Genomic DNA, 27,044 nt, shown 5'->3' with positions numbered 1-27,044 from the left:
AAGGAAGGCAAAACGGCGCTTTGCCTATTAAATACTTGAATTCCAAAATAATAGAGCAGTTCTTTGGAAATGGCTAAAATATTAGGTGTTGGGAGAAACATAGCCAAGAACGCTGTTAACTATACGCCAGATGAATTGAACACTTTTTTTCTGTCAAACCTGTATGGTACCAGCCTCCACGAAACTGCAAACAATGAATAATATTGTAGCTTCGGAAATTAACTCTCTGTTCTCGTCTTCTCATGTACAGACTGCACATGTATTAAAAGCGATCCAAAGAATTAAATCTAAAGCCACTGGTATAGATATTTCAATAACCACGGTCAGGAAAATTCTACTGCATGTACTTAATCCTATCACTGACATTTTTAATTACTCTCTTGCAACAGTACTTTTCCCACAGTATGGAAACTTGCTAAGGTCCCCCCACTTCCAAAAAAGAACAACGCTGATAATATTGCAGACTATCGTCCAATCAGTGTCCTTCCCGAGCTTTCAACCGTTTTTGAATATATTGTAAATGATCAAATTCGGGAATACTTAACAACAAATAATTTATTGGATACAATTCAATCTGGTTTTCGAAGTAATCATAGCACATGCACTGTACTAGTAAACATAACGGAGGATATAAGATCGGCTATTTATAACAGAAAACTGACGCTCCTTACTCTACTTGACTATAGTAAGGCATTTCAAACCTTTGATTTTGACATATTACTTAAAAAATTTTCATTATTGTTTAATTTTTCTGAATCAGTGCTTAAATGGTTTCATTCTTACCTTCACGAACGTAAACAAAGAGTAGTGATCAATCAGGATCACATATCGGCATGGCATTGTATCAACAGTAGAGTGTCGCAGGGTAGCGTACTATGTCCCCTTCTCTTTGCCCTTTACATTAATGATCTCCCAGAAATTCTCACCTATTGTAAATACCATATTTACGCTGATGATTTTCAGTTATATGCTTCTTTTCTCCAACAAGATATTAATAATGCGATTGAGAAAATAAATACTGAGCTAAACAAAATCAGCGACTGGTCTACGGCTCATGGGTTAAAATTAAATGCAACAAAATCGCAGTGCATCTTAATTGGCTCCCCAAGAATTCTTTCTTCTATTAATATCTATCAGCTCCCAAATATAATATTGTCCAATACTGCTATTCCATTCTCTACAGCTGCCAAAAATTTCGGAGTCATAATAAATCAAAATCTCTCCTGGTCAGATCAAATAAATGGAGTTTGCAAGAGAGCGTTTGGTGCCCTACATACGTTAAATCGACTAAGAATTTTCTTACCAATATCTTTGAAGATCAAACTTGTCAAGGTACTGGTGTTCCTACATCTTGACTATTGCGACTCAGTCTATTCTGATCTAACAGAAAATCAATCAAAGCGCTTGCAAAGAGTGCAAAATGCCTGCAATAGATTTATTTTCAATATAACTTACAGGGAACATCTCACATCTTTTTATAAAAAACTGTCATGGCTGACGTTAGTCGGAAGAAGAAATTTACATAATCTTACCCTATTGTACAAAATACTTACTACGTCAGAACGATCGTATCTAGCATGTAGATTTTTATATTTATGAGATTTTCATACTAGAAGCACAAGATCACAAGATAATTTCTTGCTCTCCATCCCCAGTCACAATTCTGATTCATACTCAAAATCCTTCACAGTAAGTACTACACGCCTCTGGAACAGTTTACCTCAATTAATACACAAGGTTTCCACAGTCGCCAAATTAAAAAAAAAAAAAAAATCGGTATATTCCCTTATCTTAAGTAAAGATAAGGACACTGGTAGCACATGAGGCATCTTCGTTTTACCAGATTATTAATAACACACATATGAACACACAACCAATAGGTAACCTATGTTAATTTGTACAGCTTATTCATACCTCTAGTACTGCTATATGCAATATGCAATTTTTGGTTTCTCCATGTTATTTTTGTTTCCCCTATTGAATATTATTTTTCAATTTTTGTTTTTTGAAGTGCTTAACCATTTTTTTAAATTAAGTTGTATATTGTTTTTTTATGTGATTCAATACTTTTCTTTTGTAATTGTTAATATTTTCTATATATTTGTGTTTTTTTAAATATATATAATGTATTAACGTGGTTAAGTGCTCGGAGAAGGCTGCAGATCCTTAACTTCGCCACGTAAAAGAAGTCATAAATACATAAATAAATAAATAAATAAATACTCGTTTGTTTCCACACTTCAACTATCAAATTTTCAGGAATAATAATAGTGATAATATATATTATCCTGAAAAATATTTAAAAATTAAAAATTTATTATCGCTCAGGTCATACCATTACAAGCAGAAATCAAAAAAAAAATTGGTTTTGTGTAACGTTGCCCATGAAAAGATGAATTTCTCATCTCGATTCTAAAAACAAACGAAACAAATTCGAGGTGAGACTTAACATTTTAATTCCAGACGGGACAAGGCTAACTCTCTCTATCGTCATGCTTTGGAGATGAGAATCGAGACGAGACGAAAAGTATCGTAAACATTTCTCGTCTTATCTCGATTCTAGAAATAGTATATGGCACTCTTTAAGCAACAATTGCTATGTAGACTGAATCTTATATATTATTTTGCTACTTTGTACTTCAGAGCTCACTGATTTATGGTCTGTGTATATATTTTTGTAGCAAGGCTTTTATAATTACATCTGCAAACTCCACACGTTAGTTTATTGCAAGCTTTAGTGTTCAATTATATTCAGGTCTTTCTATTACAGTTATTTTCCTGGAAACGTAAAGTAGAATATTTTCTACACGAAATATTAGCAGAAAGCTTTCGTTTAAATTAGAGTAGCTGTACCCTTCCTCGAAACCCCTACGTTTAAGTAAGTTTTGTCGAATTTTAGTGCAACTATAAACTTTTAATAGCATTATTATTATTATTATTATTGAAGTGTTGTAAATTTAATGGTACAACCTGTTCCACCTAGCTCCCGCCTAGTATGCATTGTGCTGAACAAACAACGTGTGTATAGGTTTCCTCCGTGTTCTGCTTCCTCGAACTTTCTTTATTTCAATATTTCTTTCATTCTCATCATCGACGTGTTCTGTAGCTTAGCCGGCATAACCATTACTTAAAAACAAATTTTCTTACGGCTCTTGTGAGTTCAGAATCCATACTTTCTAAACGAAATTTGCCTCGAAACTTTCCGTTATAACGTTTAACTAGTACTAGGGAAACTTTCCGTTATAACATTTAGCTAGTTGTAGGGACGTTTGGGAGGGTATGTCCTGTTGATCCTGACACTTCTCTCTAATCCCGACTATTTTGTAACTTCTGGCTAACGCTAAGGGCGATTTTACAGATTTTAATACAATGTGTCCTCATACGGAAATTGTTACCTATATTATTATTATTATTATTATTATTATTATTATTATTATTATTATTATTATTATTATTATTGAATATTTCAGACCTCAATATTACGTCCTACAGCAATGTAAATAAACATACTGAAGTTACGGAAATGAAAATAAATTCTTTTAACCCTATATAGGGACGAATTGAGTTATGAGATACTATGCAAAGAAAAGATAGGAAAAAGGTGTCAGCTACTGGATAATGTGAAAATCGAACAGAACCTAAGTAGAGTGTGTCTTTATCACAACACCCTTTCGAAGTTACACCCTTTCTTTGAGTAAAGAACAGTAGTGTAATAACCTAACCCCTGGGCCAAACTCTACGCCAACCCATTTTGGAAATATCTTTGACCAGCACAGATTCAGTAGGGTGAGATTGGGCAGGGTGCTTTGCGCATAGGCTTTCATGACATTTAAAATCATAAAATACTTACATCTAAAACTTACACCTAACATTAAAAGTAAAAAAGAAGTTTTTACGTCAAATTATACATCCTGGGTTGATTTTAAGAATAAATGATTGGTTAATGTATCTAATGCTATCGATAAACAAGATCTTGTAACATTAGAGCAGCTTGAATAAGCAAACGAAGAGTTTACACAAAAAGAAACTGTAGAATTACCATGTCGATTGGCAAAAGATGATGTTGAGAAACCAGTCATTTGTGTATATAATTTAGCTGCTGCCTACAAATTTCTTTATAGAAGTAGTTAATACATACAGAATCAAGTTTCAATTCATAACTTATAGACACATTTTTAAATGACATTCTATTTGAAATTTTTCCATTACACTTTAATATCAATGATCAGTTAACAATTAGACCATCCAAAAATTCTGATTTGAAACAAGGCAAATCATTAATGCTTATTATGTATGTAGAAAGAGAGGATGAAGATGAATACGAAAACGAATCAAGTGATAATGATAATGTTAGGAGGGTAGTATTAGGTAATGATGAATTTTAAATTTCTATATAATAAACCGGATGTATTGTGTTAAGTGTAAGAAATCAACAGATACGAAGAAAAACACTATTAGAATAGAAAAAAAAACAGAATGGAAGATATAGTAAGAAAGGTATTGGTTCAGTATGTGGTGTTACTAAATCGTAATTCGTTAAAAAGAAAGATTGACTCGAACAAGGTAAAGGTATTAGAGAAGACATTATAGAAGAAATTCACAAACGTTCCGGAAAGAATTATCCTAGGTTAAATGTTATTGTTAAAGGTATAGATGATTTATGGCAAGCAGATCTTGTGGAAATGCATAGTGGCATGTGAAAAGGTATCTCCAAGTTAAACAAAGGGTATAAGTATTTGCTAACGATTATAGATGTGTTTACGAAATATGCTTTTGCTGTTCCTGTTAAAGATAAGAGCGGTAAAAATGTTACAGAAGCATTTGAATCCATATTAAGAACGGGAAAACCTAGTAACTTACAAACTGATCAAGGCAAAGAGTTTTACAATAAAGAATTTAAGAAGGTGATGGAGGAAAATAAGATTAATCATTACTCAACCTATTGGGGTAAGAAAGCTTCTGTTGTTGAGAGATTCAATAGAACTCTTAAACAAAACATGTGGAAAAATTTACAACACAAGGAGATTATAAATGGATAGAAATATTACCAACACTAGTTAACAAGTATAATAATCGTATGCATAGAACCATTGGTTTAAAGCCTATAGAAGTGAATAAAAAGAATAAGCAAATAAGTAAATCGTAAGGGTTATTTGAAAAAGGATATACACCTAATTGGTCAACAGAAGTATTTGTTATTAGCAGTGTTGGGCAAATTTCAATTGAATTAACAATTAACAATTAATCTGTAAATTTAATTGTTAATTGCAATTAACAATTGAAATAAGTAATGGTTAATTGTTAATTGCAGTTGGCCATTAAAAAAGGAGAATCAACGGCAATTGATCAATTGATTGAAAGTAATTGCAGTGGAAAGTAATTGCAATTGAATTCTGTAATTCAATTGCAATTGAAATTAATTGGCAATTGATTCAATTGCAATTGATTTCCACAGCAATTACTTTCAATTGATTGATCAATTGCAATTGATTTTTACTGATTAATTTTCAACACTGTAGTTCAGAGAGGGCGTGGGGCAATGAAAACTTTAGCCATGACCAATTGACTCACCACCCGTCGTGACCCACGACCCACCGTGACCCACACTGACCCACCACCCACCATAAACCACTCTTACCCACTGTGACCCACAGACCCACCAAAACCCATTGTCATCAACTCTGACCCATGATTCACGCCCTCTTCTCTACTGACTAAAGAGTTTAAACTTGTAATAAAACAAGCATATAAAATTATCACTCATCGGAGTTTGAATTTTTACGATCAATAGCTCAAGCACCGCACTAATACAATAACGGCAGATCTGACCTTTCTAATATAAATAGAGTTTGTTCGGGTGTCTATCTTTGTGCGACCTGTGGACGAGACGAGTGGACCGAAACTTTTCAAAATTTGGTCACGGGTAGATTGGTCTAGGCCCAAGACCAAGACGAAGAGTTTTTTTTTAATTCCTTACTAGGGGGTCTCCAGGGGACGTTTACCGGGACCGGCCTGGGGACCAGACAAGTAGACCGAGAGTTACCAAATTTTGGTCAAAGATACTTTGGTCCAGGTCCCACACCAAGGCAAAGCTTTTTCGAAAAAAATCGAACCAGGGGTCTCAGGGGGGCGTTTACCGGGACATGTAAAAGTAGAACGATATCAGTGTCGATTTCATAGTTTTCGCGGTCGCTGAGATCAATGGTGAAACTCCGATCGCATTAACTTCCAAATTCACCGTATTCGGCTACGGGCCGTGGGTCAACGGGGGAAGGGGGGGAATGCCGAAACGTACAAGTAATCCAAAATGCCGATATTAGTGTCAAATCCATAGTTTTCGCGGTTGCTGATATCAATGGTGACACTACCATTAGCAATAACTTTCAAATTCATCCATTGTTGTATGCGGGCCTTGGGTCACCAGAGGGGGGAATTCCGAGACATGTAAAAAAATAATCGAAAATGACCGATATTAATGTCAAATTCATAGTTTTCGGGGTAGCTGAGCTCATTGGTGAAACTCAAGACCGCGTTTACTTTCACATTTAGCCCCCATCAGATAAGAAACGGGGGCATTATAACGGGGATCATGAGACATGTAAAAATAATCCACAATGACCGATGTCAAATCCGTAGTTTTCGCGGAGGCTGAGATCAATGGTGATACTTTCGTTAGCGATGATTTTCAAATTTAGCTACCATTCTATGCGGGCCGGGAGTCACCGGGGCTGGGGAATTGCGAGACATGTAAAAATAATGGAAAGTTACCGATATTAGTGTCAAATCCATAGTTTTCGCTGTCGCTGAGATGAATGGTGATACTTCCACAGGCGTTGACTTCCAAATACAGCCCCAATCGGCTGCGGGCCAGAGGCATTGTTTTTTTTTCAAAATTGGAACCAGAGGATTATAGGGACTTTTACCGGCATATGTAAAAAATAGTAGAAAATGGCAGATGTTAGTGTCACATTCATAGTTTTCGCGGTATTAGTTGGGGGTTAGTGGGGGCCAGAGGAGATTTTTTCACAATACGAACCAAGGGGGTCTGAGGGGGCGTTCACCGGGACATGTAAAAGTACTAGAATTTGTGTCGAATCCATATTTATCGGGGTTGCTCAGACCTATAGTGAAACCCCCGATAGTGTTTACGTTCAAATTCAGCCCCCATCGGCCTTCCCAATGAAAACACATATATGTTGTTGGATATGTATTCACACAAAATATATCCAATGTTAGAAATGTTTCTTAATTGTTCTCCCGTTGTTCAGTTTGTTTATAAATACATTGATATTTTATCTGATCCGTTCGAAGAACGGGTATAACAGCTAGTACGAAATGGTAAAGTGTTTGTTATGGACCAAATTACAATGAATTCAATTATATAGATAATTATTATAATTATAACTAATAATTATTTCGTTGTTGAATTATAGAGCTCCTCCGTGGCTAGGCGGTTAGCGTACGCGCCTTTGGCGTGGAAGACCCGGGTTCGATTCCCGGCGGGAGCTCATGTGGTTCGGATTCCACGTTAATCAGTAGGTCCATGTCTCATATAGCCTCGCTGCTGACCGGGACATTAAACCCCCAAATCAACTCAAAATCAAATCAACTTGTTGAATTATACATACTTTTCAGTGGAAAAATGAATAAAATTTAAAAGTCCCAAATCAACGTAAAGTAGACCAACATAAAGGAAAAATGTATAAAATTTTCCAAATAATTAGGCTTACAAACTTAAAATTTCCATATAATTAAGCTAAATTTCCATTTTTGTGTCGTTTTGTGCGCCTATTTCCTCGTTTTCTGCGTCACCGGAAATGGGTCAATGTTATCCTACAAATATGGCGGAACAAGTTAATGCTGTTCCGTCAGGAACGATTTCGAGGTCGTTTCCTTCACATAGTCTTGTGCGTATTTTCTACCGTTTTGTAAGCCTATTTCCACGTTTTCTGATTCAATGGTAGTGGGTCAAAATGGGCATTCAATGTGGGAAGAAAACTGATCCACTCTCCCACCAGTATCGAATTTCAAGGCCGCTTTTTTCGCATTGTTTAGTGCATATTTATACCGTTTCTGCACATACTTTCACGTTTTGGAGGCCAATGAAAGTGGGTCAAAGGCGACCTACAAATATGGCAGAGAAAGACTTATTCATTCCACTTTCAAGGTCCATTTTGACCCTCTCCCACTGATGCACAAAGCGACACAAATCATTTATAAAAAATGTGAAGGAAACGACCTCATTTGATGGTGACGGAACAGCATTAAGTTATTCCGCTATACTTGTAGGCCATTTTGACCCATTTTTGTTGTCGCACTAAAGTGGAAATAGGAGCACAAAACGGTACAAAGCAGGCACTGTACGATGCGAAAGAAACGACCCCCCAAATTCGATAGTGGCGGAACAATGGCTCTATTTTCTCACACATTGATGGACCATTTTGACGCATTTCTGGTGATGCTCAAAACGTGGAAGTAGGCGAACAGAACGGTACAAAATACACACTAAATGATGCGAAAGAACCAACTCCGAATAGTGGTGGCGGAATAGTGAGCCATTTAACTCCCACTTTAAAGGCCCGTTTAACTCATTTCCGGTGACGCACAAGACGAGGAAGTAGACACAGAAAACTTTTTAAAAAATAATCACTAAACGATGCGAAAGAAACGACCTAGAAATTCAACAGTGTCGGAACAATGGGTCATTTTGGTCACACTTTGGAGGTCCATTTTCACACACTTCTGGAGACGCGCAAAACGTGAAAATAAAGGGCACGAAACATTCACTAGTCGACGCGAAAGGAAGGACCACGAAATTCGGTAGGTATAGTGGCGGAGCAGTGGGTCATTTTCGTCCCACCTTCGAGGCCCATTTTGACCGTCTTCCAGTGACGCACAAAACGTCGAAATACGCGCACAAAACGGTATGCAATGTGAAATTAACGACGCTGAAATTCGATAGTAGCGGAACTCTTGGTCATTTTCGTCCCATCTTGGAAGACCATTTTGACCCACTTCAGGTGACGCATAAAACGTGGAAATAAGGGCACGAAACGGCACGAAAATCAACTAGTCGATGCAAAAGGAAGGATTCGAAATTCAGTAGTGGCGGAACTCTTGGTCATTTTCATCCCACTTTCGAGGCCCATTTTGACCGTCTTCCAGTGACGCACAAAATGTCGAAATAGGCGCACAAAAGGGTACGCGATGTGAAATTAACGACCTCGAAATTCGATAGTGGCGGAACAGTGGGTCATTTTCGTCCTATCTTGGAAGCCCATTTTGACCCACTTCTGGTGACGCACGAAACGTGGAAATGGGGGCACGAAACAACACGAAAATTCAGTAGTCGATACGAAAGGAAGGACCTCGAAATTCGGTAGTGGCGGAGCAGTGGGTCATTTTCGTCCCACCTTCGAGGCCCATTTTGACCATCTTCCAGTGACGCACAAAACGTCGAAATAGACGTACAAAAGGGTACGCGATGTGAAATTAACGACCTCGAGATTTAATAGTGGCGGAACTCTTGATCGTTTTCGTCCCACCTTGGGGATTCATTTTAACCCACATCCCACGACGTACAAAACGGAAGTAGACGCACAAAACGGCACAAAACGATGTCAAGGAAACGATCTCGAAATTAATTGGTGGCGGAAGAGCAATAATGTGTTCCGCCATATTTGTAGGCCCATTTTGATCCACTTCCGGTGATGCACAAAATGTGGGAATAGGCACACAAAGCGACACAAAAGATGCAAAACAAAGTACCTCGAAATTCGTTGGTGGTGGAACAAGTTAATGATGCCGTGAGCACCAATATAAGTATATACTGTAGTTCTTACCAGGGGGCGCGGTGGGTCAGTGGTACAGTGTTCACCTCCGGTCTTGAGGTCCCTGTTTAGATCCCAGCTCGCGCAGTTTGGACTTTGTGGTGGACAAACACCGTGCTCGTGGATTTTCTCGGGGTTCTCCCGCTTCCTCCCAGTTTCTTCATTTCATTCATTTCCCATCATCACTGTCTCCTTTAGCCTAACCGGCATAAGCGTGGGACGTAAAACTAAAGACTTCATATCATTTTTTGCAGTTCTTACCATCAAGGCTGAGAACTGCACGGTCCAATTTTTTAGCCAAAGTAGAAGCCCAACCGAAATAGTGATGTCAACCGGCCTGGTTCGGTTCAACTGAGCGTACAGCTTGAGCTGGCTTGGTTGGGATTATCCATCGACTGGGCTCAATTGAGCCAATGGCTTGAACCGGCTCGGTAAAGACGAGTTACCGACTGGGCTCAATTGAGCCAATGGCTTCAACCGGCTCCGTTGAAACGAGTCCATAGGCTGGGTTCGAGTCAGCTTAACTGAGCCGATGGCTCGAACCGGCTCGGTTGGGGTAAGCAATCAGCTCGGTTCGGCTCGGCTCGTGTGAGCCATCGGCTCGAGCTGGCTCGGTTGGATGAGCTGTTGGTTCGGCTCACTTCTCGGTTCGGCTCGATAAGTGAATAAGCTGTGAGCGAGCCGCTTGAACTGTTGAGAACCCTAAACCCGGGTCGAGCAGTTTTGAACGTGTTTGGCTGGAGTCCCATAACTTTTAATAATTTTTGGCTTGAGCCCGAATACTTGCTCCTCCTGAACTCAAACTAAGAACTTCGTGACCGATGTCCTTGCCTCCTGAAGATTTCTTGACGACCGAGATCAACAGTCAACTAATTTTTAGTATTCCGATACAAACCGCCTATATTCCATGTTTATACAGGTACACGGTGTTATAATGATAATTAATTATAGTAGTAGTAGTAGTATCATTGATAATTATATTGTCTATATAGGATACTTGAAGATAGTAGTACTTGGAACTACACAAAGAATTTAGCTCGAATTGGCTCGACTCGACTGGAAACTCGATCCGAATTCGAGTCGAGTTGGGGGAATTTTTTCGAGCCGAGATCTCAAGTCGAGCTCAAAGATGTCTTGTTCGAGTCGAGTCGAGTTTTAAAGAAAACTCGCTCGAACTCGTTGGTGCCCATTCCTATTGTATGCATGACGGGCATATAGAGTTCTTTCGAGGGGGATAGAACCATAAATATAATATATTTTAAAAAAATACTTAGTTTCCCGGCTTTCTTCCCATGGGGGGGGGGAAGGGATGGTAGGTATCCAGCATTTCTTATAAGTACCTTATTTGAAATATGTAAAACAGTAACAAGTGGACAACACAATACACACACATCTTCTTATCTTCAGTTTTAATTGCTGATTTCAATTGCAATTAACAATTACAATTAACAATTACAAGTTTCAATTGTCAATTGCAATTAACAATTAAATGTTTCAATTGCACCATTTGCAATTGACAATTAACAATTAAAAGTTTCAATTGCCTGGTGACCAATTAACAATTAACAATTGACGAAAATTTCATTGCAAATTTTATGATTGAATTCAATTGCAATTGAAATTAATTGTCAATTACAAATTGAAATCAATTGCAATTGAAATCAATTGCAATTGATTTTCAGAGCAATTACTTTCAATTGATTGATCAATTGCAATTGATTTCAATTGATTTTGCCCAACACTGGTTATTAGCGAAGTTATACCATCTAATGCACCTACGTATAGAATTAAAGCTTTAGAAGAAGAGGATGTGCAAGGTAGATTTTACGAACCAGAACTATTAAAGACGAAACATAAAGATGAATACTTAGTGGAGGTGTTGAGAAAGAAAGGTGACAAAGCATACGTTAAATGGTTAGTATTTGATGATTCACATAATAGCTGGATAGATAAAAGTAATGTTGTAGTATAAATTTAAATATTATTTTTATGGAATAATAACCATAATAGGTTAGTATGGATCAAAGTTTGAATGAGATATGTTAGGAACAGACTAAAGATATTGGTATGGTATCTTTGGTGATTTTAAACTGATTATAGATAAGAACACAGGTTACTTCAATGCTACTAAATTGTGTGCAATGGGAGGTAGAAGATTTTTAAAAAGTTAGAAAATAAAGGTTCAAATGAAATATTAGAATATTACAATAACAAACTAAGTGGACCGAATTCGGGCCACTTCAAAAACTCACCTTATACAGTAAAACTAGCTAGTAACGTAATAATGTTAAAAAATATTTTCTAAACAATAAATAGGAGTACTATGGATAGTTTAAACGTTATTTGTTACGAACAGATTAAAGACATTTATTGGTATGCTATTTTTGGAGATTTTAAATTGATTGTGGATAAGAGTACAAGATACTTCATTGCTACTAAGTTGTGTCAAGATGGGGGTAAGACGTTTGATAATTGGTTAAAAAATAAAGTCACAAGAATTAATAAGATACTATGAGCTAGAATTAACCAACTCCTCTAATTATAGGAATTGCTCTTCCACATACCTAATAAAAGGAGGAGACAAAGAAGCAACCTTAATCATATGTGGAACTTATGTACACAAGAAATATTTCTAGCTGTTGCCTTTTTGTTATCTAAATATTTTTACAATAAGTGTTATGATATTATCGAAGACTATTTCATCCAAGACTTTAAGCAATATAGAGTTAACAACGAATTACTCCAAACACGAATGCAAGATATAGAAATACAGACGGAAAAGTTAAGTCTTAAGAACAAGGGCTTAAAAAAATAGCAGCACCATATACAGACGATGATTCAAAAGATAATTGCCTAATCATATACAAGAAGAACAAACTTAATTATCCTTTCCCTTATTATGCTATCAGATGCCAAAAGAGAAGTCTATATAAGCCTCTTAATGAGGCACAAGAAAAATATCCAGATCATGAGATAATATACGAAAAGTTTCGAGATCTTAACAGTATTAAGATATTCAACGTAGTGCAAAAAGAATTAGATATTCGTAAAGGTATGGGTAATGAGTTTTGGACGTCCCTATCAGATGAAAATTTGGTTAAAGAAATTAAAAAAATTGATTGTTTCTATTATCGGTTAACATCGAGTCCTATGTAAAAACTTTCGATATAACTTTTGTGATTATCATTTCATAAAAACTTGACATCAATATTCGATGTTATTATTTCCAATCTTCCACAGAAAAAAAAACGGATTATCAAAATCAGGATTTTCTACAGGATATTCATTGTTGTTGTTGTTAAGTATAATAACTGTTCTACAGAAAGGACAAATGTTTTTAATTCTTAACTAGGTAAGCATATATTCAACACAGAACACAAGCTTACACGTCATTTTACATAATTCAGTTTTTGTTTCTTTGCATATTGAGCATTCTTCTGAGTTCTCTATTAAATGTAAACCTGTTAAGAGTAGCATTAGTTTGTTTCTGAGGGACTCGTGACATGCTTATTTACTCTTAACAATTTAAACATATCGATCTTTCCTGTGATTTTCATTAGAAAGTTTTCTGAGAACTTCCTATCGCAACAAGTGCGTATTATGCTGTTTTTACTCTAAATCTTTGCTTTCGAACTCGAGAACGAATTTTTCGCTTTTATCGTGTAAACAAACATTTGACCAGTAAACTTTATTTTGTTATTTCTCACATGTGCTTCATCTAGCAGTGGTGTAATATCGTGCAAATCGATAATAGAATCAAATTCTCTCAAGAAGGCTGTTAGTTCTTTTTCTGAGATGCGACAATTTTTAGAAACTATATCCCAACAGAGTTTGTCTTTAAAGGTTTTTAGGAATGTAAGTTTAAGCAAATCTGTTTTGCAAGAGAGTATGCTCCAAAGTAAGTATTCTTGGAATTGTGTGCAAACCTCAATAGCTTGTTTTTGCGAATATTTCTCCAGTTATTTTCTTCACCAAACACGAGCCAATCAACTTTTTCTTTAAATTCATTAACATAATCTTCACTCATTTCCCAATGAATATGTCGTCTTGTGTGTTCTTTATGGTTTCGTACAAAATCTGGTTTTAAATTATGATAACAACATGAACCATACCTTCGTTCACACAATTTGTCTCAGAAAAGTTTATCACTATACTTATTAATAATGTTTTCGTATCTAACTCTCTCCTGTTTGATAATCTGACCCAATTGATGTGTTCTTCATAACGTTTTATAAAAGAAAGTGACAGTTTATGGGTTGATGTAACGGAACACCAATGTATCTTGTTTTTGAAGATATGTAGAAAATTATCGGGTAAGTTCTTTATTTCTAAAATTTGTTTCCATTCTTTGAATTTTCGACTACTAAGTGCATTTATAACTATATTTCTACAAACCGGATTCTGAAAGTAGTTTACAATATGCTCACGGTTTAACCTTTGAATCGTGTCTTTTATAAGCTCATCTTTATTCATCATTGTTTTATCTTGTTCACTTGGTTGTTGTGAATTTGCAGCAGTTATTGCTAGAGACTTATTTCTGTGCTCGTTGATTAAGGCTATTATTTCTGCTTTTCTAAGTTTTGAATAACCATGTGCTCCGTTCTCTCTACATTATGGCTTAAGTTGGGGGATAGTTTTCCTTTCCATAACCTCCTTTTTTATAATAATGAGAAAGTAGGTATTCATTTTTTTTTCATTTCTGTATTTAATAAATATGGGTAAGCAGTATGAATGGATACAGAATAAACTTAACCTTATTCATCAAGATCTTCAACTCATAACAGTACTACTAGAAAAACAAATATTAAAAGAACAAGAAATGCTATTAAAAGAAAAAGAGAATGGAGTATTAGAAAGATATACACCAGAATCAAATTGGGATAGCGACAAAAAACTTTAGCCCACAAATGATAGTGACAAAGAACTTGAGCCTACAAATGATAGTGATGAACATGATGAGGTAGATTTGAAAAAATAATAATAAAAATGAATTAGCTTTCATTAGATCATTAGTAACTTTCATGGGTTATTTCCATAAAAGCCATCTTCTAATACAATATGCTAATAGACATCGAGATTTCCTACGTCACATGAATATCAGCTGTTGTATTAGATAACGAAAATGATTAAAAATTATTTTTTATAACAAAAACAAGAGAGTAATTATGAATTTAATTAAGCGCACAGTAGTGAAATTAAAAAAAAACTTATGTAAAGGAAAGGGGATCAAAAGTTATTCCCGATTAAGGAAAAACAGAACTCATAGACCGTATTAAAGTATATGAAGATGAACAAAACAGATTAAACTTTAACAAAACTTTTCCATTTAAAAAAGGCATATTGGAAAAACAAAAACCTAAGAGATTAGGTACGAAGAGAGCTTTAAAACTGTTTCCATTTAAAAAAGAAGTATTTGAAGAACCAAAAATGAAATCTAAATCAATACCAATCGATGTAAATCGTCAAAATACTACATTTAAATCAAAATTAGAAACATGGAGATTCACAACACAATACAAACCAGAAGGTCCATTAGAACATAATATTAAAACAACATCTAAAGCTATATTAAACAGATTACAACTCAGCTTAGAAAAACATGGCTCATTGGAAATTAATAATTCAACGCAGCTTACAAAAACATGGCTCATTGAAAATTAATCTATGTTTGTCCTAAATAAAAGAAAGGAAAAGAAATGCAAGACTATTATTTTAATACTGAGAACCGAGTAATATATCAAAAACCAATGTCAAGGAACCACTAACTAATATGAAACAAGCATTAAGAACAAGAATGGATGAGTTTCAAGCTTGAAGTTCTGGCTGGGCTCTTATAAACATTAACTTTTTTGAACTAGCAATTGTTAAATATATACCATACAGAGGATCATCATACATAGAATTACCTAAACAGATTCAAACAAAAAGGCAGTAATTAATGTAAAACTGAAGACGAAAAATGCTTCTTATACTCATTATACAGTGCCTTATATCCTACAAATTCACATCCTGAACGAGTACCAAAAGATGATGTACTATTGTCAAACTTAGAATCCATACTAAAAAAATATTCATTTTCCTGTAAAACTAAGCGATATTCCAAAAGTCGAAAAATTACTTAATATTTCTATAAATGTATATGCGAATGATAAAGACTCTCTCTCTCTCTATGTATAGCTTATGGAACCCGGAGGTTCAATGCCGCGTTCACAAAAGCTCTCCACTGTCTTCTATCCTTAGCTAATTGCATCCAGTTTCTACTCTGTATTACAATCTCTGCGAGATCCATCCTAATATTGTCCTCCCACCTGCGCCTAGCTTTTCCTAATGGTCGTTTTCCGATTGGTCTTCCAGTCAAGACTTTGAAAGCGTCTCTACTTTCTTCCATTCTAGCTGCATGACCCGCCCATCTAAGGCTCCTAGACTTGACAACCCTCACAATGTTGGGTGAACCATATAAATTATGTAGTTTCACGTTATGAAGTTTCCGCCATTCCCATTCTCGTTCCCTTGGGTCCGAATATTCGTCTCAGGATCTTGTTCTCAAATACTTTCGGACTATGTTCTTCCCTCAGAGTAAGCGAACATGTTTTGCAGCCATACAGAACAACAGCCAATATTATCTTTTGTATATTTTAAGTTTCAAATTCCTCGACAGAATTCGCGACGACAAGAGATTTTGAACCGAATAGTAACACGAATTCCCTGCGTTTAGTCGACATTTAAATTCTCCGTGAATATGATTTTCCTCTGTTAATATTGATCCTAGATATTTGAAACTATCCACTTTATCAAAAGTATTATTTAATATTTTAACGCATCCATAATTTGCTGTATTTCGGTCCCGACGCACTTGCATGTATTAAGTTTTCTCTCAATTTACTTCTAAAGTATCATAAAGACTATTCAATCTATATAATACATCACACACAGACCAAAAAAGAAAAACATGTGAATTTGTCAGATATATAAAAACTTGTTGAAGAAAATGTTAAAACACATTATTGTTGGATTAAAGACCTAAGTAAATTAATTAGTACTTAAATAAGTAAATGGAGAGCTCGAAAATTTGTGTGATCGTTGTTTGTTATACTTTTAATAACAAATTGCATTAGATAAACATGAGCAAGATTGTTCATCGAATAAAGCAGTAAAAATAATAATGCCTGAAGAAAACACACATACTAAATTTAAGAATTATCAGTATAAAATGAGAATGGCCTTTGTAATCTATGCCGATTTTGAATGCTTATTGCATAAGGTTTTGGGATGTGAAGAATGTTATCTAGAAAATAAACCATATACAAAAAAATATCAACAACATAAACCTTCTGGATTTTGTATTACATTGTAAAAAGCGATGGAACTAAAACCGAACCTATTTGTTTAGAGGTAAAAATGCAGATAAAAAGTACATAAATAAATTACAGAAAGAAGCTAAAATGATATCTAACATTTATAAGCAAAATAATGAGTTACCTTTAAGAAAGAAACAGAGAAGAGAGTTTAATAGATCCGAATTTGGTTATTACTGTAAAGAAAAATACACTAAAAAGAATTATAAAGTTAAACATCATGATCATGTAACAGGAGACTTTATAGCTCCTTTCTGTAATAATTGTAATTTAAAGTTATAATTCAAAAAGTTTGTGCCAATCATTATACATAACAGGATACGACTCACATTTATTCATTAAAGAACTTGGATGTAATAAAGAAACAATTGATTTATACCTGATAAAAGAGAACGCTACATTTCATTCAGAAAAAGGTTGGAACTATCAAATAAAAATTCATATATTCGTTTAGATTTATGAAGTGTTTAGACAAATTATCATCAAACCTAACAAGAGAACAAATGACTCACACACAACACTTCTACCCTAATGAAGAACAATTTAACCTTGTAACAAGAAAAGGTGTTTACCCGTACGATTATGTTAGTGACTGGAAAAAGTTTAAACAGAGACAATTAAGCCCAAAGAAAGCATTCTTAAACAAGCTTACCAACACACATATAAGTTATGAGAATTATACGCATGCGAAGAAAGTGTGGAAAACATTTAAAATTAATAATCTCGGACAGTACCATGACCTATATGGAAAACTGATGTGTTGTTATTAGCAGATGTGTTTGAGAACTTTAGAGAAACATGTCATAAAGCTTATGGTCTTGATACAGCTTGGTATATGACAGCACCAGGTTTAGCTTGGGATGCAATGTTAAAGATGACAAATACAGAATTAGAATTATTAACAGATAATGATATGGCGCTGATGATAGAGAAAGGTATAAGAGGAGGAATTTGACAATGTAGTAAAAGATATGTAAAAGCAAACAATAACTTTAATTATGAGTTATAGACGCAATGTACAGTATTTAGCTCTAAACTCAAAGCACTTTAGCATTCTAATTATTAAATACTTCACGCTATTCTTATATACTGATCAAAGCATTGCGATAACGGGTGTGCTGAAAGTTATAGAAACTCAAAAAATAGTCTAGAAGTTATAAACAATCAGGAGGACATTATGCGATAGAGTAAAAATGTAATTATGTATAGTGTAATGCAGTTTAAGATGTAAGTTTTTTATGATTTTAAATGGCATAAAAGCCTATGCGCAAAGCAACCTGCTCAATCTCACCCTACTCAATCTGTGCTGGTAAAAGATATTTCCAAAATGGGTTGGCCAGAGTTTTGGCCCAGAAGTTAGGTTATTACAATACTAAAGACATTGGATTATGTATGCGCAATATTGCTATATCATCAAAATATATAAAAAGGAATAATTATAATTTATCAATTTTTCTTGAAGGAATATACGGAACTTTTTGTAAATGCCGAACGAAAATATTATTATTATTTCTAGTAAAAGTACAAGAACACTTAGTAACAATTACACAATGACGTTCCAGGAAAATTTATGACTCAAACTAGGCCTGAAAAATGACCTGTTTCTATTCATGAATTGTTTGCGAAACAAGCGAAGTTTTCAGACAGTAGAAATCGAGATTGTAGGCTGTGACGTCATGTAATTACTTTTTCCCTGTGAAGGAAGTCGTTTCAACTTTAATTTGTAAGAACGAGAGAAATCGACAATTCTGCATTTTATTACAAATCAGAAATATGATGATTCTAAATTATATTTTCTTTTCTGAATATCCACGGAGAATCGAACCGCGGATCCCTAATACACAAAACGAATACTCAAGCCACTACCATAATAATGCTCTTTTCAGTAAGAGTGAAGACTCACTCGTCTATGTAGGAAATGCAAACGTTTACAAATGCAATGTTTTATTAACCATGAATCACTGATTTTGGTCATGATAAAATAGTGCAGTCCAGAGAATTCAAGATTAAATTTTAAAAAGACTGGAAGCATCTCTGAAATTTGTCTCTATTCTGTTCGGTTATTCTCCTTCTACAGGTAATTTCAATAACCTGGAAATGCAGGGATACAACAAGGGCATCGTATATTTCAAAGGTTTTCCCATCGAGAATCGAAAGTGAGACCCCGCCTACTAATCAATCAGATGGGTGGGGTGCCTGGTTCCTTTCCAAGGCAAGTAAGGTTGAGACGGACAAAATAGTGGTCGTGGGTTTTCTCGGGACACTCGCAATGCCTCATTCCACCAATTCATCCATCATCACCTGCTTCAATCATAGTTTTCCTTAGCCTAACAGGCATAAGCGTTGGACATTAAGTGATTTCATTTTCAAGCTGTTAACCCAAACCAATCCGAATCGAAAAACAGTTCTATTTTCTATTGCTCATTAAGGTTTTCTCACAAAATGAATATGTAGAAAAGTCATGGCGATTCGTAATTCCATTCAAAAATAAAACAGCAGACTAGCAATACCTTAAATTAAAATGTAACAATTACATATCCTTTAGAACTTTTCCAAAATCTGACGGATATTCTGGAAAGTGCCACAGCTAGAGTTGGTCATTGAGTAGGTGGGGCAGTCGATACTGGGTCAACAGCACGCGACCCTTAACAACTCACCACTCACCATGACCCACTGCGATAATGACCCAGAAGTATGTATCTTCTGCACACGAAACTACAGACATGGCAGATTTAATTCTCACGATCTGCATTTATTTCAAAGCAGTCGCCATTACCTGGTCAATGACTTATGAACGACACGACACATACGATATCAGAGTTAACTCAGGTACATACAAAATACTTATTTTGTGCTATATGGAATAAACATTTATTATAAGTGAAAATAGAGATCCGTTGTCACTAGCATTATTACTTTTTGTGTCAGAAAATTTAAAAATCGGAAGAGGTTTTTGCCATTGCCGCTACAAGAAACTGTCACTATGATTACAAAGAAACAAAGAAACGATATAACAACTTCTCAAATTTTTGCACAAGATACGTGATTTCATTAAGCATACCAATTTAAGGTTGCGCTTTATATAATCTGATACCTTGAGATAGTAAAATTTTGTTTATATTGATATGTAGCGACGTAGTTACATCTCATACATTCTAAATAAACAAATACATTTGAGAAGCATAGAGTTTGTAAATTATTGTTATTATTATGTACTTATTTCAAATACATGATATAATGATTCCAGAATCCAACGTTAAGGTAATATGGACACCCAACAGCTAATTCGTTACTCTTACATTATTACTAGTGCTTTTATGTTTGTGCTCTCAACATAGAATTTATCACAATCTGCTGCAATGCCATTAGCAAAAATCGAAATATATAATAGGTTTGAAATTCTGCTGTTACAGGACTTTTGCAAACAATGTCCTCGAGTGTTATTAGCATCGTGAAATACTCTAGTCATTATTGCTTTTTATGCTAAAAGTAAAAAGGGAGTGCCAAGATAAATGCTAGACTCTGAATACCGAAAAATTGAAGAAATATGTTATACATCACATTATAAAATACAGGGAGCTGAACTGTTTGAAATAAATATTTAATATGTTGACCGTGTTCTTTTAAGTGGCATTTTAAGTTACGTTCATTCAAATGGGTATCATAAAGACGGGAACAGAATTAAAACTGTACGTCAAATATTATAATCTGAGTGGTTTCTCTTGTTAGAGAAAGGACAGATGGCACACTAGCTGTTTTACTTTTAAAAAAGTGTCACGTGCAGCAGTTTTCGGAAATAAATATTCAAGAGACAGAAGACGAACAATCTGCATACTACACCTAAGTACAAAAAATTTCACATCAACCTTATCTGCTATTAGCTACAGAAATAGCTGAACCGTTTGAAATTAAATTATACATGTCTGCAGTTAGCCACACATGTAACTCATTTAGAATTTTTTTATCTTTTCTTACGTTACTGTCACTAGAATGAAGATCCTACGAGTAAAACAACAGATTTAAATTTTACGCTAAAAATGGTGAGTGGATTATGCTTGAGAGGTGTCTTTATGCTATACCAGTGAGCAAGTGATCTAAGACTTACAAGAAGAAAACGGGCAATTTCCGCAGGTTTCATAATACATAAATTTACCATATAACATTAATATGCAATGTACAGAACTTCATCACTCATTGGTTGATGCACTCAAGTGATCACAAATTTGCTAGCATAAAAAGAATTATAGAAGAACTACGTTTTCAAGAAGATATTGTGAAATTAAGCTGTAAACCTCAAATAAACTTATATACTTCTTTAGATGTTTTAACAAGAGCAACGTCAAAAACAGCAAAAAGGCTTGTAGTATACGACTTAAAAATTGTTTACTAGGAAACAAAGTATTTTCGTCATTTCTCTTTCAAACTACGCATTTATTCCTTCCGAATGTGCTTCTTTACTTATGTGGAGCAATCTACTTATACGGGGAAGTATATCTACATACTTCTAGGGAAAAATATTGAACCTGGGACAATAAGCATAAGCATATCCTGAACCTGGGACAATAAGCATTGGTCCTGGTTGTATTTACTGTAGTATGTGTGAAATTTAAAAGTTGAGATTAAGCATTGGTTTTCTGCACATTCTTTTGCAGAGGTAGCACCCTCGTGATCAGATGTTTGTTTCGCTGGTTACAAGAAAGTACAACGCACTGAGCATACGTTCGAGAAATTATGAATGAAGGCCGAAAGAGTCAATTGATTGCAACAAACATGACCTTCATTCGAAGTTTTCATAGTAATTTTCCTTGTGTAATTTTAGCAGTAAAAATTAAAATCTTAAGAATAAAATATTAACTTCACTTTAAAGTTTCGTATACATTCAAAAATATACGGAACTCATTCACTCAGTAATTAACCATAACCGAAGTCCCACATCTCATACATTTAACTTCTCAACTGGATATCATACTATACTAAACCATGCGAACTTTTATTATTATAGCCCATTCTTAGTTTATCGTATTGTATAATATTATCTTGTCGTTTTTGATACACCAACCTTTCACGAAAGTTTTACAGTTCACATGCATATTACTGACGCAAGCGACGCGACCCGTCTATAGTAGACATATCGGTTTCTACTGTAAGTGTTAACTATATATATATAACATGTAAACTTTCTTTCCTTCATCTCACGCTAAGTAAGTTATTGAAGATGTAACGTCTTTTTGCTGATTGCTAATAACCATTTCTACCCTTTCAGCCTGACCTACACAACTGTGCAGGTAGATAGAATCAGCAATATATACAATACCAGCCGAACATGCATCATTGTGCAGGTTAATTTTTTCCGAAAGTTAATAGTTTAAAAAAAAAATCATGTTTAGGAGGATTAGTAGATCAAACTAGATTATCGAAACCACTATCCTTTCTTTCTATTTTTTGAGATAAAGAAATGATCATCCATTTCTCAATCTGGTCTTTCTGTAGAATTGTTCACAGTTCAGATGAAATTTTGTAAAGCAGGTCAACAGATATTTTCTCCTTCCTGATCGATTGAAAGTGAAACTGTAGCTGCGTGATACGTTTATTCTAACAGCTAAATTTATTCCATTGATTAGAGCACTCTGAGGAACTGACGTAGAAGCGTTTCACTTCAGATCACGCCATCGCTATCCGATGAGTGAAATAATTATTTCCTACAATCTAGGAAAGGATAAGAATATCGTAGGTAAGAGCTATAAAAATATGCTCAATCGTTTTATTTGTAACATGTTTTGAATTTGGATCTATTAATGATGTGCGTTCAGCTTTTCAACATAGGAGTTATAATTTGAAATCACACCATTTAAAAGACAAGTGAAATGACCTAAAATTTTCGAGGATCTTACAAAACGAATGGGACTAGATATGAATCACAGACAATTTCTTAGCTTTTTATTTATTTGAGACGTATTTCCAAACTGTAGTGATTATTAATTCCATTTTCGATTTCGAGTGGTGAATCTTTCAAAGATTGTTATAAATATTTTTACACATTATTGGAATCACTATGTATTGTCCTCGATTACTCAACAGGTACTGATTATTAATATATATTTTTCTGTTATATCTTTTGTATGCTATATTAAACAAATGATACACAATACGATTTTTTTGCGCAGTATTAGGTAAAAATTCTTATTATAATAATGTACAAACTTGTATTTTACCGGTGCCTGGCGAAATAGCACTAGCTTTAGGAAAAAAACGCATATAGAAAGAATTTTGAAATAAGAAACTGATGAGAATAAAAAAACACATTCTTGCGATCTCAATGTCCATTACTGGTACATTTGCAATTCCTTATCGTAATTATAATAATAACTATTATTATAAAAATTAAGCAAAATAAATACCAAGGAGCAACATTTACTGTGCCAGAAGACTATGGATTCGATACTGATAGTGGCCCAATTTGATCATTTTCTCATCTCTACTCTTCATAATATTTTGGGGTCTTTCACATCTATAGTGCTCTTCTCCATAATGTTAGTTATAAATGTATATTAACTTGCTATTATAAATTAGTATACGAATCGAGTTTTATATTCCTAACGTGATGACAGAGAGAGAGAGAAAAAATAAATTAATAACATCATCATAGGAATTCCTTTTCCCCAGTTAAGCTAAACCAAATAATGATATATAACCTACTCTTTATTGAAAACTATGATGTCTTGCATAAAACTGCTTTGAAGTACCATAAGACGGGGTTACTTGGCACATCGGCCGTTACTTTGCACAAAATTCGAAAAGAGTTTCACAGTTTTCTGTCGGGAAAACCATGAGCAGTAAACCGGAAGTTTCAACTTCCACCGTAAGATAGAACATGTAACTGTATTTTGGCTGTAATGTTGGTGGTTAAATTCAGTTCTACTTACCGGCAAAGTTTATTTTTGTAGAGGTACTGAAAGCAGTCACTGTAAAGGCTGATAAAATTTGAAAGATATCATCTATAAGAATTTCCGTCAAGGTTACATTACTTTCGTAGACTACCATGTATAGTGGAACTTTGATGCAGTAGTTGAAATTGAAATGTCTAACGTATTAGTCATAAAAAACGTAAAACTGAGAGAAGGGGTTTCAGCCTATACTCGCGGTTATTTTGAACTGGTCCAAAATAATGCTTAGATAGAAAATTATTACCACTGGAGCCTCCTGTGTTTTAACGTTAGGTAAATTTCCTATTTAGGTAGATGCCGGAATGAATTTCTTGTTAAAAAAAAATTATGAACAGCGGCGAATCCAGAAAACTAGTTTGACAGGACCTTCATTCAAAAAGCATTTTTTTTTTATTTTAGAAATCACTAGATTTTTGTGAGGAGGTTTGTAGCTTATACATGTTGGAATCACTAATAATAGATTTTTCGGCAAATCTTCACTTTCGGTCAAACAGTGACTGCAAGCAATTCATCTGATCCGGTTACCAGAGCAGTTTAGGAATCATTCCTCAATTGCTCCCGGAACCAGATCAGATGAATCGGTTACAGTCACTTTCCGAGTCAAAGTAATGTACAATGTAAAGAATGTTGCTATAAGTACAAGGGCCCAAATGTTACTAAACACTATACCTAATCAATCCAGGTGAAGCGATGACTATCAATATTGATATCTAAATGAGGATTACCGCTCCTTAAACCCCCCACTCAAGTATCGTAAAAATATCCCAAAAACAATATTTATTCAAACCAGTACTATAAAGCTGACGTAAGAACGAAAAATTTAGAAAATAGAATCATCGCTAATTATAAGTTAGTGCAGCATGACGAGGAAAAATAAATTACATCTCACCAAGATAATGGAACCACCAGCAGCCAAACAAATACTTTGCTAAAAACTCAAATTCAAAGCAAATCAAGAATAAAATTAATATCAATTAATAACGAAAGCACTCACCGTTTCGACATACAAGAACATTCATGAATAATGAACTCACAAGTGATGATTCACGAAAAAATAAGATAGCAAGAACACATGCGCAATACTCAATTTCACATTACTGAAAAATGTTCCTTTCCGCACAGACGTCGATTCACTAAAGCGAGGACACTTGTTATTATTACAAACAAGACTAACCAATAAACGCCAACTTTTACCATACGTCGGAAATATCTTCAGCCTTCGACCACAACCATATTAGGATTTCTCTAACTCAATGAAACCACACAATTACTGCTGCTGCAAAGCGATGAGTTAATATCCGAATCTAATTCAAACTTATTTAAAAACAACAAGTTCAGATTCTTTGTATTAAATTCATGTTATGGTTTCTCATTCGCACTTGCTAACTCGATTGTCACTATGATACGAAAATTTAATTACCCGCTCACCGCATTCCACACATACAAACAGAAAGAACATGTGACGTCACAGTAACAAACTACCATATGACTGTACAGATACATATAGTGAGAAAAATATGAACTACCACCAATCTTTCAAAAAGGACATCACTCAAAAGGCACGAACACTTCCAGCAAGTGACTCACGCAGAAACTGTTCCGAGAAGTGATTGAAACAATAAGAACCGTCTAAAGTCACTGTTTGAGTATAATTATTTTCCCTTTTTTTTAAAAAAAAAAAAAGAAGAAATCATGCAATTTTGGGTGGCCTTCAGCCTGAAAATTACAAACCCCATAAATCTCTCACTGATTACGGTTCGAATGATTCACGCAACAGTAATACTATGTAGCGGATTTTAAATTGAATTGGAGAATTCTGATATTAAAAAAAACGACATAAGAATTTTTTTTTTTTTGATTCGTTGAAGAATCTAGTGATTGGTAGGTCCCGTTGTTCATGGTATGTTGAGGGAGTAATGCATGACCCAACTAAGCACGTGAAAATTGATAACGTTTGTCAAGCGAACAAAATGATTGCATATAAAGTGTTTTAGAGCTGTCCACGTTTGAGTTCAACTAAATGGCAATTGAGCATTATAAATGATTTAGGGCTATTTTCAAGATGCCAAAAGGCTGATTTAGAGTGGCATCCTTACATGAATTTACAGTTATAATGAATGCGTATTTTAACGTGATGCCAATGGCCATTATAGGGCGGATCACTCCGTAGATAGTTACTCCTTCTTGCTTCCCGAATGCCTAGCTTGTGAATGATAGATGAGTAGGAACCGTTTGCTGTGCATGTGCTAGTAGAGTTTTACTTTGCCGTAGCCAATAAGATGTTTGTTGAAAATAAGATTAAGTAATGATTCTATCAGCTAAAAATCGCGTGCTCGCTAATGTTGTAAAGATCCGTGCATTAGTATTGATGCCTATGTACCTGTTATAGTTGATGATTTGGTAAAAATAGAAGTTTGTTTGCGAGTACTACTGATAATTAAAAAAAAAATGTAAGTTTTCATATATATGTATTTAAATAACAGCAAGACAAGAGGGATTGTTTTGTGAGTTGACCTGCTATTCTAAATTTATTTGAAACATTTTAATGAGTCTTTCGTTTTGCCGTATGAGTAATATGATTATTGAAACTTGAGACTTTAAATGTTTTTGCATTCCTTTAGAATTTTTGTTATTTAGTAAGTTGTGATACAGTATTTTAAATAATCAATATACAAGTAATGTTATAACTATTTTGCGAAATGCTTGTTTTGAAAATTGTCTTGTTTTATTAATGTTTTTTGTGTATGAATATATACATTAATTTATATTATAATTTTAATGCTACATTATGTGTTTATATTTAGTAGTTGAATATTACAAAATATTTTTGAATAAAAAGGTTTGAGTATTGAACAAGTTTGTTGTAAAAAAAAAAAAAAAAAAAAAAAAAAAAGGTGCATATACACACATTACAC

General features: G+C 34.6%; 1 protein-coding gene across 1 annotated transcript in view; it reads right to left on the bottom strand.

The window, feature by feature from the left end:
* The window catches only part of LOC145690994 (uncharacterized), a 51,499-nt gene that overhangs the window by 3,928 nt on the left and 20,527 nt on the right, over positions 1 to 27,044 (bottom strand). The gene's annotated exons all lie outside the window — the stretch shown is intronic.

This window comes from Thermobia domestica, chromosome 7 (genome assembly GCF_964235325.1).
Source record: "Thermobia domestica chromosome 7, izTheDome1.hap1.1, whole genome shotgun sequence".
In the NCBI taxonomy this organism is placed as follows: Eukaryota; Metazoa; Arthropoda; class Insecta; order Zygentoma; family Lepismatidae; genus Thermobia; species Thermobia domestica.
Note: the sequence above shows the minus strand (reverse complement) of the source record. Positions and strands in the feature narration are given on the sequence as shown.